The sequence below is a fragment of the Haemaphysalis longicornis genome, unplaced genomic scaffold (genome assembly GCF_048455015.1).
Source record: "Haemaphysalis longicornis isolate Haplotype H1 unplaced genomic scaffold, Haemaphysalis longicornis Haplotype H1 scaffold_1, whole genome shotgun sequence".
NCBI lineage: Eukaryota > Metazoa > Arthropoda > Arachnida > Ixodida > Ixodidae > Haemaphysalis > Haemaphysalis longicornis.
The window spans coordinates 369,121,316-369,132,014 of NW_027526203.1; the positions used below are offsets into that span (position 1 = coordinate 369,121,316).

The window sequence follows — 10,699 nt, forward strand, 5'->3', positions numbered from 1 at the left end:
AGTTTAGACGTTACCCCCGCACCATCGTGCTGTCAATGCTGCGGGGATCGTGTGAGGGCAGCTTCCAAAATACTTGCCTCAAGGAGGCTGCCAGAGGAATTTCTTCAGGGCGTGAACATCATATGCACAAAGCTTTACAGCCAGCGAGAACACACACACGTGTGCGTGTGTGCGTGCGTGCGTGTGTGTGTGTGTGCGTGTGTGCGTGCGTGCGTGCGCGTGTGTGCGTGTGTGTGTGCGTGCGTGCGTGCGTGCGTGTGTGTGCGTGTGTGTGCGCGCGCGTGCGTGCGTGCGTGCGCATGCGTGCGCACACTCCCGCGCACGAGCACGCACGCGCACGTGCACTCACACACGCTCACACACACACACACACACACACACACACACACACACACACACACACACACACACACACACACACACACACACACACACAAGCACACGCACACGCACACGCACACGCACACGCGCACGCGCACGCGCATGCGCACTCGCACTCGCTGACGCACGCACGCACGCACGCACGCACACGCACGCACAGAACGAAGCTTGATCAGTCTGGCGCTAATAAAGCTGTTTGCGTACATTAGCGCGTATGGGGACATGTCCATTGAAGGGACTCCGCAACACTTTCCGATAAAAGCGTTCAATCTTTCTTGCTGCTGAGCCCGAGGTCACGGTTTCGATTCCAGGCCGCGGCGGCCGCTTTTCTGTTGGAGGCGGAAAGCAAAATCGCCCGTGCGTACGACATTTCGGCGAACGTTGAAGATCCCCGGGTGGTCAAAATTAATCCGGAGACCTCCACTACAGCGCGCCTCATCGCCTGCGTTGCGCCGGCGCGTTAAACGCTGCAATCAATCAATCAAATCTGCTTTCAATCTTTCCTTTGCGTCTGGAAGCACTGCGAAAGTTAGTTATCGCTAGCACGGAGCGGCACTGCGTGATTTGCTCGTCGCAGCAGATATGCCTTCAGTTTCTGCGTTGCTTTTGTGGCTTTCTTTTTGAAGTTGCTATCGAGTGCGTTTTTGCTGCAAGTGAAGAAAAGCCGGCCAGTATCCGTTAAACCACGGTAATGACGAAATTCCAGTTGCCGAAGAACACGAATACCGCGAGAGAAAGAAAACTCTTTTGAGCAAGTTTCTAAGTTGTCTGGTGATCATAGGGCAGTAATGTTTGTCTTAGGTACTTCGCGTCTCGCTAATCTAAGTACTGTATGCGTTGGTTGACTACGTTCTGCAAGCATTTAAGATTTCGAAAAAAAAAGTTTAAGAAGTTCGGCGGGGTCTTTTAAGAATACTCATGGCTTTAATTGCTTCACAAAGTGCGCTCGTGTTCAAATTATCGCTAATTAAAAGTCCAGCATCACCACAGCATGCGCTCAATTGAGACACGTCAGTACTGCTCAATGCGCCCACTCCGAATTTTCCCGCTATCGATGAGCGGATGTTCAATCGCGTCGCCTAATTAAATGGCAGCAACACCGAGACGCTGCAAATGCGTGACATGTGTGAGCGGCAGTAGAGGAACGACTTTCAGCTTTTCTTCAGTCCCAACGACACATTCAAGCAGCCGCGCCAGTGCATAACTGCAGCAAGAAGGCGACATTGGAGAAGTGGTTGGTCGGCGGTTCCGACCGCTCGCAGGCTGCTGTCACGTCGCTGCAACATTTGCCGTTCTTTTCCCCGCCGCGTGTTCCAAGCATATGGCATCCCCGTTGCATGTGGACTGCTCTATAAAAGAAAAATTCTCGGGGCTTTGCAACGCTAAGCCCTGGATGGCTGGAAACTAAAAGACGGGGAGCTGTCACATCAGGAAGCCGCAGTTAAGCCCTGCCACGCCTTCATATTGTCCTCGGTCTTGAGTACTGCGGGGAGAAATAAAGTAACTGCGCCAGAAGATTGCACCAGAAATATAACGAGAGGTAATTCCAAGTCCTACGGGAAACACCCGTCACGTAAATTGGCCCCCGTCTAGCAGTACGGTACTTTGCACTTTACTCTCTCTCTCTCTCTGACCCTCTCCATTTTTAAGGCGTTCGAAGTACACAAAGTTCTCTCGGGTAGCTAAAAAGAAATGATAAAAAATAACAGAATTCCATTTTTGCCGCCGAAAAACAAACAGCAACGAACGGCAAAAGTTCCTTCCTGCTTCGAAAGCTGTGGTGGCGTGCCACAAAATTTCGAACTGGTCGTTACGCAAAATTTCAAACACAGAGGATTAGCGGAATCCGGGTAGCCTAGACCGCGCTACGGACAGAGACCAACTTGGTGGGTGGTTGGCGAACCCTCACGCTGGAGTCGGTACTGCCGAGGATTTTCCCCCGGAGAGAGTGCCAACGTCGAGGGAAACTCGGACAGACTGGAGCATAATAGGCAGGGTGAAAGGCGAGGCCATAGGGGCGCCGCAAATCTGGTTTTAAATAGAAACAAACGTGAAGTCCTTTTTCTTCTGAATACTTCTTCTTATGACAGGGTATCCTCGTCAATGCTAAAAAAGCGTCCCATGGTTTCTAGTTCCTAGAATAATGCCTACAATAGCATATAGCCGCCTTTATTTATTTTACGAAATCTTCACGCGAATGCCGCTCATTTAGGCCGGAGCGTTATTCACAAAAATCGCAGGGCCCAATTTCATTTGTGAAGCATACGCGCTGTGAAGAAGTCTAGGTGGCTAAAATTATTACACAGCCTCTCCAACGCGTGCTCTCCGGAATAATTTAAGTGATCTGGAGTTCTTTACGTGCCCTAAACTTTATGCATAGGTGAGTACTTGCATTATATCTCATCACAAACTCGGTCGTTGCAGTCTGGAATCGCACCGATGACTTCTAGCCCACGGGCAAAACGACTCCGTCTCTAACCGTCACGGCGGCTTTCTGCGTACCGTACTTCCTAAAGACTAGACGCTGCTTCGGCATACATATTTTCGTCTATTTGTCAGATATTCGGGCATCGTATACGCCGTATACCTTGAAAGGCGGCTCTGCGCCGCGTGCCCTTCGCAGGTCCGGGCCAGTTCCTGCACGGGCGACGTCGTGTTCCACGTGGCCCGTGAACGTGTCGCTACACGGCAAATCTTTCCGCGAGCGTGAATCGGTGCCACGTAGAACGTCGACAAACCTCTTCGGGAACGGGAGGCGGCGGGGTTAAGCGAAGAGTCATCTATCAGCGCCATGTAAAACAACACGGCGAATGACACCGCGGCCTGTCGCATCGACCGTGCGGCTCCCGAGTCGGACAGAGGAGCGGGCGCGGGCGCGTCCGCGTGATCGCCGTGTAAACACGGCCCGGGGGCGCAGCATTAGCGCGGCTACACTGTTTGCGCAGCGGCGGGAACAAATCTGTCTTGAGCTCGGCTCCCAGGGGTGAAGCAGCTAGGTCAACACAAGCGGCGCGCCACAAATCTCCCCCGCGCGGCGGCGCTTTTCTTTCGCCCTTGTCTCGATATGAGAAGAAAGCGTCACCAACTGCTGTTGCCGGCGGATCTCCCAAATATCGGCCACCTTTCTGTTCCGCTTACTCTCTAAGCTTCAACTTTCCGTGCCTCTCCTTGGGCCGCCCCGAAACAGATGCACCTCGGAGAGGTTGTGCCAACACTCATTTTCATACAAATAACCCATTCATCATGGCGCGCGGGTCACACGTCCGCCCCGGCCTCGCGCGCACGCCCGGGAGTCTGCGGCGCGGAACGCCGGGTCCGGACCCGGGAACTGCGGGGGAATACATTAGCCGAGCTGCTCCCGCACGCCGCCGGCAATGGCTGCAGCCGCCACGGTGAGTAACGACGCCGCCGCTGACTCTCATTGGCGACCCCCGACCGCCGCTGGCTTCTTGTCGCCAGCGAAATCTTGCTCTCCCCTGGCCCGCGCGGCCCGGAGGCCTGTAAAATGCTAAACGTGCACCCGCTCCGTCCGGGGGGCTCGAGGAATATGGTCGCGTGATTCCTCTCGTGTGCGTCGATTGACCGTGCAGTCGGGAAGGCGGGTGCGATCAATTACGCAGACGGCCGAGGAGGCACTGGAGCGAGTGAGGCTACCGAATCAGATATTTATTCCATGCGTGGTCATTAGGCATGATAAATGCTACCTGCCACCCACCAGTTAAGCGCGAAACCTCTCGACGTCAATTGTGGCGCATTCGCTAGATGCGTGTCCTCCGTATAGCGTCAATGAGCCTGCACATCCCAATGTTCTGGGGTCGAGTGCGGAATCTCGCCTCATTTTTCTCACCCCTACTGGTGCTCCTTCGCATCGTTTCTCAGCGCTTTTTCCGCCATTTCTGCCAGTGACAGGTTAGCGTTGCCAAGTGTCGCCGAGGGACACCACTGGTGCATGTGCTGCATGGTTTATCATAGCATGGGATTAACATTCTCAGATCCATGTACGGCTAAGAGATACGACGTAAGAGTGGCACGATTTAACCTCACTATCCGCGGCAACACTTGGGCAACGTGGTGTTTTTAAACCAGACGTTTCCTTTGAACTCTGGCTCCAGGAAGCAGAGTAAAAACATTTTATCAATGCAGAAAGAAAAAGGTACGCTTACGGGAGACATCTTCGTTTAGCGTCGCTACACTCAACATTTTTTTTTGTCTTTATATAATGTCTGTCTAAGATATGGGCACTGTATATTTTTTTCCGAAGTGATCAGTGACTTAACTATATCGATGAGTGCAAAATTACGCATTCCACACGGGCAGGTAAGTTCAGCACTGACGTGTTAAATTAGCCGCCAAGCGACGCGATGACAGTTGAAAACTGCGTGCTGAATGTAATAGTAGTAGCGACAAAACCGCGAACTGGCCGGGATGGAGGCGCCGTCGTCTAAAGGGGAATATAGGAATCGGGGCGGCGGGCAACCAAGAAATGCCTGCTTCCTGGGCTCGCCCAAACAGTGCCGTCACCTACACGTACGACACGAAAGAAGTACAGTTGCAGCATCTTCGAACTAAATATATTGTTTGTATGCTGGAACCTGGTGAAATCGCGTCTTTCGTGCGTGAAGCCTGCCAGGCGAGGTCACAGAGCGAAATAATGCCGCCCGACCAAGAAAGATCGCTGCTAGGCAACGTCGTTCTGTCGGAGTGTGCACCATCTCAATAAAGGTCATAGTGGAATAATGCCACGGGACAAAGAAAACACGCTGCTGGGCAACGCCAGGAGCGCCGCTGGGCGGCACTGCAAGCAGGAGCATTCGAAGCGCATCATTTGCTACCGAGCTTCACTTCACCGTTGCCCCTCCACCCCACACGACATTTCGGAACTACCGAAAGCGCCTGGGTCAGTGACCATGCTAGGAACAGTAGCCGCTGTTAGCGACAATGAAGAGAGCGGTGTATGACGAGCAGTTGCATTCGATAAGAGACCCGCAGTGATGGGTTTTTTGTTTCTATAGAGACACGTAAGGGTGAAAAAAAGTTCGCCCGTATCGGCAGCTTACAGTTCTGTGCATACAGATGCACCCTGTGCGGCCACAGCACTGCCGATGGTGACGATATTCCGCTCCCTTGTGGGTACAAGCCCGGCATTTCCTGTGCGCACCTGGCGCCACATATATGCTTCGCTGGGAACACTGCACTTCTTTTATGCAGATGTTGAGAAAGCTCCGCTGTAGTTCCTCAGTAGCCCAGGGGTAGAATCTCGGGTTCTGGAACGAACGCCCCAAGTTCGAGATCCAACACTTTTTTAAGACCCATGATTATTTTTACTGTAAATTTTTTTCTTAGATCAATTCTGCGCATTCTTTACGGGAATATTAGTGCGTGATTTGATATATTTTAGGTCGGTTTAGACGCGGTGTGAGGAGTATCAACACCTTCAATTATCGCTTTTCATTGCACCGAAAAACCAGGGCTTTTACCAATCTTAAAACGAATGGTGTCAGCCGATGGGACAATCGACCGTTCACAGTAGAGGCTATCTTAGAACATCCGTTCCTACCATCGACTTTAAAAAAGACGACAAAAGCCTGCCTGCGTATCCTTAACGATGCGAATTTACAGGAGCGACTATAGTGCTTAAAACGGGACTAGAGAGCGCTCGCGTTCCCCCTCCTACCTTTTCCTTTCCGCATGCCCTGTCTTTTATCCTTGGAACACCACTCACCCAGTGCCGGGCTGTACAACTGGATGACCTCCCGGCCTTTACGTTCGCTTTCCTCCCCCCCTCCGCCTGTGAACACGGGAAACGGGAAGAGCGTGAAAGGGGTATTGCTGCCCCCCATGCGTTTTTCGACACTACGATTTCTGTCGCCAAAAATTATGAACAGTGAAGCGCGAATGGTAAGTAGCTTCTAGGCGCTTTTGTAACGAAAACCACAAGGTTAAAGACATGTGCACGTGAACAAATGTATGTGGTGAACCCTGCTAAGCACATGTATTTTATGACGACACAAGCTCGAACATAAGAAGGCTGGCTCACTACCTGGGGCGGTAAGCTTTGTTCCAGCTTTGATTTCGGTCTAATGTTCTGCCTTGGTAACATAGTAAATAGATTACGCCGGTGGAAGCGAGGGCAATCGTACCTTTTTCAATCTGCACGACAGCCAGACGCAAAAGTCAGAAATTGTTGGCGCTATCAACCACGTGACTGAGCTTTACTAACAACCCTGCCGGCTTATTGCGAGTTTTTTTTCTGCCCTTCTTGGGTGGCAGCCCCGGAAGAGCTCGGTCGGCTTGTTCGGCGCCCGCTCAGCGTGGCTTGTGTCGGGCCCCGTTACGTCAAAAAGAAAAGAAAAAAATACAAAAGAAAGGAAACGCTTACGGCAAATGCCTGTTTAATTTATGTATTTCTAAACAAAGTATCGCTTGTTGTCGAGCAAAAGCCGAAATACGGTGAAAGGTGTGATATTACAATTAAAAGAACAAGTTATTCAGCCTGTTGTATCCATTTGAAGTCGATATCCTACGATATCACCTACGTGGTCCATTCAGTTGCTGGTAGACTTGGCACTACGGAGAACAATAATGCATGTTAATACTTTATTTAATACATTACGAACAAGAACAGCGCGAAGCATCAAAGAAGGTTTTATGTAAGCATTGTGCATGCCCGGATGAACGACTTCATTCGCGGCATTCACCATATTTCTCTGTTCCCTACCGCCCCACTTCCTTTCATCCCCATTATACCATCCCTTGTTATTTATTTATTTATTTGTTTATAAACCTTTTTATCATTAGCGTATAACAATAATCGTCGTCGTCATCACCATAGTTCGAAATAATCAAATGTGGCAGACGAGCGTTAAGACTACAAAACCTATAATTTGTATCATCATAAAAATCCTGCTGGCTACTAGATTCCGAAAAAGGTCAATTATTTACCCTTGTTTCCATATCGTCAAATGGGCCCTGAAATGCCCTTTTCTCTTTTTTTTTCAACATATGAAACTGTTTTACAACGTCGTCAAATGGCACGCAGAGTTCTTACGTAAGGTGGGAAGAAATATCTTGGCCAAGTAATATTGATATACGTACATTGCTACTTAATTATAGCGAACTACATTGCCCTACCCGTGGAAGATTTTTTTTTTTATTCCCAGGGGGCAACCATTATTCGCTGCTCACTTCGGATCAACTTGCTTAGCGGCTGACTGCGTCTTCCCGGTCTGGGATAAGTTGTTTGCGGTAAAATGGCTGCCTCGACGGTTATCGACATGCTTCGCAGTGTTCTTAACGAATTGACTATGTTAAACGTTGTTGCTTCATATAGTAAACTGCTATGTTAAACGTTGTTGCTTCATATAGTGAACTGCAGTGGTGCGAGTCGATACTCTTCGGCCAGACCTTGGGCCTATTCCATGTAAACTGCTAGTGTCAATGCTGCGTGAAGGTCAACGTGGTGCCCTCCCCGTGAGACGCTTCCGTATGCGATCTAAAGGCACTCCTAAAACTAATTGATCCAACACAGCGGCGTCCTTATCGGCTGGAAAATTGCAGGCATCGGCACGCCTCTGTAGTTCGACGACAAAATTACGTGTTGATTTTCTGTCGGCTTGAAAAAATTGGCTCCAATCCACGCTGTGAAGCTGGTTGGAAAGCAAAGCTTTAAACGACACCCACAACAATTGCCCAAGCGACGTTCCTTGAATTCACACACGTGGCTCTAGAAAGAGCGAAACGTAAGATTCTGGCAGCCGTTACCAGGAATTCGCGGGGGCGGCATCCCGAACTCAGCAGCGTCGGGCACGGCCGGGCTAAAGCGTTGGAAGAAAGAAAACGGAGAGGAGCGTCTTTCGAATGGTGAGGCAGCGAGAACAAGCCATCCTGATGTGCTAGGTCGAAGCTAAACTACCGCGCGACACAAGCGCAGACACCGAAACGATTTGGCATGTGGGCTTAGTGACTCATTTGTACCGATTTAAACTAGTTAGTTTAGTAGGTTTGAGAATTGCGATAAAGCTGAGGGAACTTTCATAATCGGTAATTATCAGATGCAGATGCTCCTTTCGCACTTTGTAATATCTCTTAAAACATAACCGAATTGGTATTCACCGATTTAGATTACGGAGTCCCATTTGTGGCAAGCAGTGTGCAAAAGCTAGCGTTTCTCTAGCGGCCAGAAGACTGTTTGTTGTCTCTACATTTTGTTTTCCCGCCCTGCAAACCGATCCTTAGCGTATGTTTGCCGTACGACCACTTAATTCCGTCGGGTGCGGGCTACCCTGGAGGTGCTGTCGAACAAGTTAATCAAGCCGTGCGAAGGCACCGCGCAATGGACGCGAAGCTGCACGAAAACAAGCCCAAACAACCGTCGCTAAAGCAGACGACAAAGCCGTCCCGCTGACCAGCCCGCCGGTGCGAGCAGTCACCTGCGTGCGGGGAACGCTGGGTAATAGCGCCCGATCCCCGCGCCATCTACACTGTGCTGCGTGAGTGAAAAGCGCCCTCACCATCCCCAAGCCGCGTTGGAAGTTTCTTGTCCCGCACGCCACGAAAGAACCGTTGGCAGGTAGAGGTAGAAAGCTTCGCTTTAAAAGCAACCGAAGCTTGATGCAAGCTATCAGGTAGATATATAGTCGACGATTCTATACGTGACGTCTGATCGCTGAGACCAGCATTGTCCCCTCCCTCACCATACGGACATCTTACCCCGCAACGGCGGAGGAGGCGGCAATAGCCCTGGCTGTTATCACCAGGCCGCAACCACACATTATAATTCGAAGAGGGCCGTTCAAAACTTCATTCGCGGTAGCATTTCGGCTACTGCACTCGAAATTCTCCTCAAAATCCCCCTAACCAACCAGTCGGCATCGTCTGGACCCCGGCCCACACTGCGTTGTGAGGCAACGAGGCGGCCCACAAAGCTGCACGAAAACTCACCAGCCGTGCTGGGATCGCTCCTGATCCCTACGGTGCTCGGTCGGCCTGCGATTGACTGCTCTTGTACCAAGAACTCACGGAGCATTACCGCCTCTCCCACCTCCGCTATCCCCCTGCCCACACATCCCTCACCAACGCTCACGAGCGCCTATGGCGACTCCTTCAGACCAATGCCCTCGCCAGTCATTCCCTCCTCCACAAGATCTATCCCTCTGAGTTTCTTTCACCCAACTGTCCCCTCTGTGACTCCGTGGACACACTAACCCACGCCATGTGGGCCTGTCCTCTTAACCCACTCTTCCCATCTCCAGCGTCGAGCAGTGGGAGGACGCGCTGGGCAGCTCGCAACCGGGGGTGCAACTATACTCCTAGTTGACCGAGCCACCACCGTCACCGCCAGCCTTCGGCCGGTGGCCACCACGCGTTCCTAGCCAACTTGCTTGGAAAATAAAGTGATTTCTCTCTCTATCGAACTGCGAGGCATCTCTGGCGGAAGCTTCATTTGGAATATTCAGCGTGGTCACGTAATTTTTTCGTCTTTGATCCAGTCGGCCCAAGGGTGCCTGGATGACCATTATAGTGGAAGGGGCAGGCTCGGCTTAGAATATATGTCAGCCATATTTGCTTGTACCGTACGAAAGAGAGCTTGGAGAAGTTCTACATTCACAGTCGATACCAACCGACGTGACAACAGAGTCCACAAGGTTGACATACTGGAAAATTGTTTCGTTCGGCTCTCAGAACGTATATTAAACGCCGGCTTCATCTCGGACACCACTCTGGTGTGCTGAATTGGATACATGTACCTTATTTGGACGGTTCTTTTAAATGATTCGTGATTACGCCTTATAGGAATTTCTTGACGATTGACGAGGCGTTGCAGGACAGTTCTTGACGTATGACGAATGCTGAGGCTTCGGACATTCTCCCGGTAGCTTTATTTTTTTTTACTTTCAGCTAGATACGACAACGACTGCACGGTAAATGCTGTCGTTCCCGCCAATTTGTACCAAAAGGATCAATTATAATATAGACACCCAAAGCACCATGGGTACAACAGTAATGTACGCTTATGTGCCCACTTCTTGAGATGATGATGGTGATGACCAATATTGAACAGGCTGTGTCCTTTAAAAGCACGGGCTCACAAAAACCACTCGCTTACATTCATTTGACATTTTCATGCATCGTCCTTAGTTCTGTTGCAGAGGAAATGCTTAACGAATCCCGTTTTACAATTCATGATTTGTAATATCACACATTGCAGTGAGGGAAACTGCACGGGATGGCAATACCTGTTTTCGTGCTTGCGTCACTTTCTCCGGTTAGGAGCAAGCAACTGCTGCTCCTGCGTGTGATATAGTCGCATTCCCGACTC

General features: G+C 50.6%; 1 long non-coding RNA gene across 1 annotated transcript in view; it reads right to left on the minus strand.

Moving 5' to 3' along the window:
• LOC144171421 (uncharacterized) overlaps positions 1 to 10,699 on the minus strand; it is a 293,332-nt gene that overhangs the window by 271,550 nt on the left and 11,083 nt on the right. The window contains exon 2 of the long non-coding RNA XR_013322957.1: positions 6,104 to 6,169. This is a non-coding gene — a long non-coding RNA (uncharacterized LOC144171421). The remainder of the gene's footprint in view (positions 1 to 6,103; positions 6,170 to 10,699) is intronic.